General features: G+C 41.6%; 1 pseudogene; it reads right to left on the minus strand.

Annotated features, from left to right (window-relative positions):
• The window catches only part of LOC107662186 (extracellular calcium-sensing receptor-like), a 3,545-nt pseudogene extending 1,500 nt beyond the window's left edge, over window positions 1-2,045 (minus strand).
• Between the last annotated feature and the right edge of the window lie 4,811 nt (window positions 2,046-6,856).

Genomic DNA, 6,856 nt, shown 5'->3' on the forward strand with positions numbered 1-6,856 from the left:
ATTTTATGTCCTAAATTAATTTGTTATTATTCTTGCCTTTTATAAAGGTCAGTACACGTATTTACTCTTTAGTTTTTTATATGACCCTTAATATAAAATAACCCTATATCAGAAACAGGTTATTGGCATTTACCTTCAGATGTCCTCCAGCCCAAATGATCTTTTTAGTATCTAGCTGCAAGTGCTGGTGAGGGGGAAGTGAGGCATCATAGAATCCCACAGATTTAAACAGGAATGATCCATCAGATTCCTGTTGCCAGTTCACAACTTCATACTGGGCTACTGCAACACCACTGCTGTCAAACCACACATGATCACCCATCTTTGTGGTGAAATTTACTGTTTTCATAGCCTCAACCATCTAAGCATAAAAAAAGACATTTTTGATGTGGCATTTAACATACTATTAAATAAAAACATTTAACGTACTATTAAATCAAAATAAAATATATGTTGCTCCCTTTCTATTTATCTGTTTTTTATCTTTTACCTTCCATGGTTGTATTGTCAGGCTTTGCTCACAACCTTTATTTTCTTTGCACTTCATAAGACTGTGTAGTGCATGAGCTACAGCATAAACTGCTTTGTAGACATTGTATTCATATCTTAGTTCAGGTACATTTTCATTGTTTTTTTTTTGTTCAATTAACTCCTCATATCTGCTGCAACTTAAAGCATATTGAGAAAAATTCCCTTCACTCTGTGAGCATGGAATAGCTGTATCCCAGAATTATTTTAGAAGATAATCTGCAAAGCCTTCAATATTGATTTTTCTCACTGCAAATCCCAGGGACCCTCCCAGCGAATGAAAGCTATTTGGAGTGATGTAATTTATTGTAGTTATCCATGACTCCACACCAATCATTTGAAAGCCTGCAATATTCTGAATACTTAACTGATCAATAAGTAAGCCCATCTCAACAAATGAAACAAATGCAACAATCACTTTTGATGTGCCTTTTTTAATTGTGTCTACTACTTTTTTGAGTTTTTCTGTCTCTGTTCGGTAGAATTTCACAGCGTACTCCACACATATCCCCTCCTCCTGGGCTATTTTTAGAAAAACGGCCATCCCATTGTTTCCATAGTCAGTGTCACTGTTCACAGCTCCCACCCAAGACCAGCCAAAGTGCTTGACTATATTTACAAGTGCACTACTCTGGTGGTAATCACTAGCAATAGTCCTGAAGAAAGAGGGGTAATCTTTCCTATTACTGAAACATTCACATGTGGCTGAGGGACTTATCTGAGGAAAAAAATAAAAGCACAAGTAGCAAAGATACAGTCATCAGTATGGTAACTGTGAAACATTTAGAGTTTTTGCTCCTTACCACTGGAATTTTAAAAGGTCCTGTAGTTCTGGACAGAATCACTGTGGCAGAAGATTCCGTTTCTCCTATGATGGCAGGTAAAGGAGGTTGTCCATTGCATCTGTCACCTGATCCAAAATCCGGACCATTCATCAGTCCCATAGTTGCACTCATGGTAGACAGTCTTGAACCACACATATCATAAATCTGATATCCAATAGAAACATTTGGAAGCAAAGTTTCATTTCTGTTAATCTCCTCAATAGTGAAGATCATGACTTGAGCTAGAAGAAAATTTCTCAGATTCACACTGTGAAAACAAACCACATATAAGGTATAATGCCATTTTGAAACATGATAGAATTCCAGATGTTCCAGATGGACATTTGCTGTTAAAAATTAGTTCCTAGATATGCTGCTTCTAGATATCTTAATAATAATAATAATATTAAAAATAATAATTATTATTAAAATATAAAATTAATAAACAAATATTATAAAATGTTCTAGAATTTTTGTGACAAACCTTGAGCATAAGAGAAGTTGAGGTTTTTGCATAAACTCAAAAGAAGGTAATGTTTCCTTTCTGTGGATAGGAAAAATTCCTCCAATAGTTACATCTCCATCCTTGGAAAACAGCGGGTACTTAGGGTCTCCCATTGTTTGACAAGGAGTGTTTTCCACCTTTGCATGAAGTTGATGGAAAAGCAGGAGTGTGTATAGAAATAGAAGCATCCCAATGATTGAGCTCCACAGTGAATACCAAATGCAAATGATCTGCTACAGCATTTGTACTCTTATAGACACAACTGATATGGTTGAATGATTGAGAACATAGCCAATGATCTCACAGGACTGTAAATGAACCAGGTCAAGCAGGCCTATAATACATTTAGGGTAATTTGATAGTGTGTGTGTTTATTTTTTTTTTTCACACTGTCAGTAGGTAGGTAGGTATTTATGTATTTATTTATTTGTTTGTTTGTTAATTAATTAATTCATTCATTCAACTTGTCAAACCCTAGGATCATCCTAAATAACTGCAGAATTGATCATTCAGTTTATTTATTTTTCCTGGCATAAAACAACATTCCTAAAAACCTTAAATTTCCTTAGGTGACATGCCACTAAGCCTTAACCATCAGATTGTAACAATTATCAAATCAGGAGCAGCCTTGAAAACACAAAATTATGTTTTATTAACAAGGTTCAGGAGGAGTGCGTCAGATACTTAGCCTAATTAACACAGGTGGAGCGCACTCAAGTTAATCAACACCATGATATAAATACAGCTGACTTACCTCTATCCATTGACTGTTTATCAGCATTCGGTTTGCACCTTTTGCCGTTATATTTCAGACTCAGCTTCTCCCATCTAAACGATGAGGCCTATACTGGGGATTTTTCGGTTCTCCGGGCAAACTGATCCCCAGGATCGCTCGTTCTCCGCCAGACACCGCCGCCGAGCTCCAGGCTTCATCGCGGCCGCTGCTCCCTGCTCGACCAGCCACACGCTCTCCACGACGCCGAGGCTTAACTTCGCCTCTATCGGCGTCACTTCCATTTTTTTCCCTGACATCTTCTTATCTTTCGGCTGAGCCTACAATTCCTCCAATCGGAAAGTGGACCGCATTTAAGCCCGAGGCAAATGTTGATTAATTCCGACGCACCGTCCTCGCGAAGGGTAAACAAATCAGTTCTGTACGATCAAAGTTATTCGTCTCCCAGCAATCAGACAACCTCACTCCTAAATCTACTCCAGCAGTGCGGCCAATATTTCGAGCAAAGTTCGCAAGGCCCCGAACTTGCCTCGCTCGACACCACCATCGCCCCGCACAAGACCCGGCTCTCCTTAAGCGCCGGGTCGCAGCAGCAGGCCTTCAACGAGCCTGGGCCGCACCCCAGATCTCACCAGCAAAGCCTCACTTGCTTCCCACTTCGGCTCAACCATTCACCGCAGCTCTTCCGGCCGCAGCGTCGTATGCAGCCGGGCCTCTGGGCCGTGCCCCAGATCTCACCGCAGCAAAGCCTCACTTGCTTCCCGCTTCAGCTCAACCTTTTTCACCGCGGCTCTTCCGGCCGCAGTGTCGTATGCAGCCGGGCCTCCAGCAGACACTAGCGCGAGGCCGCTTCCTCTAGCGACGCAAGCCGTCTTGCAAATTCATTTTTAGGTAAAGTCGCTAAAAGGCAGGTAGTTTTCTTGCTAAAAGTTGTTAAACGACGTTGTGACAAAAGGATGTTGATGTCATTTTGTAACCATGACGCAAACTGGGTAGAATACACAAAGAAATTAATCAGATTTTCGGAATTACTTTTCGCTAGCATTTTTACCTGTATTTTTAAACTACACATTTCACTCAGATAAACGGATGAAAAAGATTTTGAGTTTCGAGAAAATAAGTTCAACTATGTACCTAAATGATTAACAATTATAGGCACAAACTAACAACTAGGTTTATCATAAAATAAACTATTATTATCGAACAAGTGCAACTAGCAACCTAATTCACATGTGACGTGAGTATTGCTAGGCACCGCTCTCCAATTCTCTAGTCGACTTGCAGCTTGGCTAGCTTTTCAATACTTTCTTTTTTGGGTGGTTAAGAGGAAAATGCACGTCTTTAACATCTAATAACTTTTTAAAGATGCTAAAAGTTGCCAAATAAATTTTTTAATGGGTAAATTCGTTACTATGTGCTTTGGAAAACCAGTTGCTAGAAAGAAGAAAAAAAAAAGAGGCCATAATAATTGGTCCAAATAAAGTATCAAAAGCAAGTAACCATATGGTTCTGTTGAACAAAACTTAACATACTGCATTATAAACAATATAATGTACATACACATTATACCAAAAGCCTACAAAGGGCAGCAATGTCCCGACAATTGTTTCTGCATGTCACTGTGCGATCTAATCCTTGTATGGCTAAACATTTAATTCAAATGTCCAATTAATCTTGAATATTTGTCTATTTCTTTACGACAGAAATGCTACAGCAATCGTAAATCCTTGAATGTGGACATCAAAAGCCATTTTTCTGAGTTTTTCATTACGCTCAGCCGTTTCACTGAAATAATCTGTTCAGCTTTTCCCCCATAGGCGGCGTGAATTAAACGAGGGTTCATGATCAGCCCTTTTGATGCCCCGCCTTCTCAGTTTCGCATTAGCCCATTGGAGTGGCTACTAGGAAATTTCTGGGGTAAGAAACGCCTTCTAATCGATCTGTCCGCTCCACGTAACTCCCTGTTTTCAAGCATAAACACCTCGATTCCTTGACTAATTCCCTCTCAATAGTAGGACATTGATCATGCAATCAATATAATAAAATCACGGGTCTTAGCACTTGGCTGGCAAAAGTCGACATCACCTCAGCTTTCAAAGCTATGCCTATCCATCCAGATTCACGGCACTTATTTGGGGTACGTTGGCACAGGAAATTCTATTTTGTCGTGCACTTAACTTTCAGATGCAAAGCAGCACCAAGATTTTCTGATGTGTTATAAGAAGCAGCTTATTGGATTCATCAAACAATTACGCAAAGTAATCCTCATAGCATCTACCCTTTTAGACAACTCAAATTCTTCTGAGCATTGAATTCCCTTACAGATGCTGCAAGAGCGCTTCCGGTGGAGCAAATATGTTCCTCCATCGACTACTGGCGAGGCTCACCCATCTCATGTCGTGAGTATTGAATTCCCATCAGATGCTGCAAGAGCCTCCCGGTCTAAGAGGAAAATGCACGTCTTTAACGTGAGCCTCCCGGTCGAGCAAGCCTTGCCTTTCCGTCAGACTACCGGTGAAGCTTACCCGTCTGATGCCGTGAGTATTGAACTCCCGTCAGATGCTGCATGAGCCTTCCCAGTTGAATAGCACAATTGCTTTCGAGGGGGTCCCCCAGTAAAATTCGCGTTCGGGGGGTAAAATATAATTTTTTTTTTTTGGCTGGGTTCTCCTGGTACAATTCACATTCCAGGGCTTAAATATCAAGTTATTGGGATCGCTTCAACCTGCTGACATAAAAACAACTGGTGGCAATCGCAGATTTGGCAACACTGGTCCGCAAACTACGTTTCATATAACTCCTCCCCGAACTTCCCGCTGCCCTGTATCTTTGGTCTCTCATTGGCTGTATGCACACTCGATGCCATGTTCATTCTAGCCTCTTTCGGTTTTCTTAGATGCTCGAAACTCACCATCTCTTTCAAATTCGATCCCTGCAATTGTCGGGCATCCCAGCAAAGAATTTCTCCAGCCATTCTTTTCACATCGGGGCAGCAACATCAGCAGCCCAAAAAAGGCCTCTCCAAGCAGCAGATCCAAACTCTAGGAAGATGGTCTTCAGAAGCTTATCAAAGCTACATCAGAAATAACCAGTTTCACATCAAAAAAGCCCACCAAACCCTCATTGGTCATCAAACAATTTATTGTAATCACTCAGTGTAAAAAAAACAAACAAACTTTTTTACCTTTTCCATCCTACGGTCGGCGAGGCTTACCCGTCCGATGCTGTGAGTATTGAGCTCCCATCGGATGCCGGCGAGAGCCTCCCGACTAGACAACCTTACCTTTTCCATTCTACGGTCTGCGAGGCTCACCCGTTCGATGCCGTGTGCTCCCGTCGGATGTCGGCGAGAGCCTCCTGGCCAGACAATTTTACCTTTCCGTCTTACGTTCGGAGAGGCTTACCGGTTCGACGCGAGCTATTCCAGTCGAGGCAACTCGGGCCCTCCTGGTAGGGCTATACAATCACACTGCTCCTCCCCCATCAGCCGGTAGGCCTCACCCGTTCCAACGATGTTGAGCATCGGCTCGAGCCCTCCTGACCGGGCACCCCAAACCACGTAGTCCAATACCAGCAGCCGGTAGGGCTACACTTCCAGGAGTGCGTCAGATACTTAGCCTAATTAACACAGGTGGAGCGCACTCAAGTTAATCAACACCATGATATAAATACAGTTGACTTACCTCTATCCATTGACGGTTTATCAGCATCCCTCCTCCGCCCCATCTCCTCACTTCGAGTTCATACTACACTTATACGGGGGGGGTGCAAATTAGTGGACATATATCAGAAAAGGTGGAACATTTTGTTGCATTTTATTTAGTGAACCGCAATAATGTATTACTCCAATACTGTGGTCCTAGGAACACAATTCTAGGTCCCTAGTTTTTTTGTGACTGTGCCACCTTGCCAATTCTACTCCATTAGAGGAGACTTGATTCAAACCTTAAACAGGTGCTAAAACTAGATCCATGGAAATTATATCTTTCCACCTTATTTTTAATATGAGCTGGCATGGCCATTTAAAACTTGAATGTGCAAGCCTTCCGCTGTCAGCTGCTACCAGTTATTTTAGTTGTGCAAAAGCCAACCCGTTCTCATCAATTTGAGTATAAATAACACGACTTTACACTTGTGTCCTATTGTGTGTAATGCGTACGCCAAAGTCCAATTTTGCGTGCATATGATATACAAATCCTTCCCATTAACTTCGGTGGAGAACAGATGCGTGCAAATACCAGGTGTCATCTTCAGCGGCAGTTCTGA

The sequence above is a fragment of the Sinocyclocheilus anshuiensis genome, unplaced genomic scaffold (genome assembly GCF_001515605.1).
Source record: "Sinocyclocheilus anshuiensis isolate Anshui unplaced genomic scaffold, SAMN03320099.WGS_v1.1 scaffold1245, whole genome shotgun sequence".
NCBI lineage: Eukaryota > Metazoa > Chordata > Actinopteri > Cypriniformes > Cyprinidae > Sinocyclocheilus > Sinocyclocheilus anshuiensis.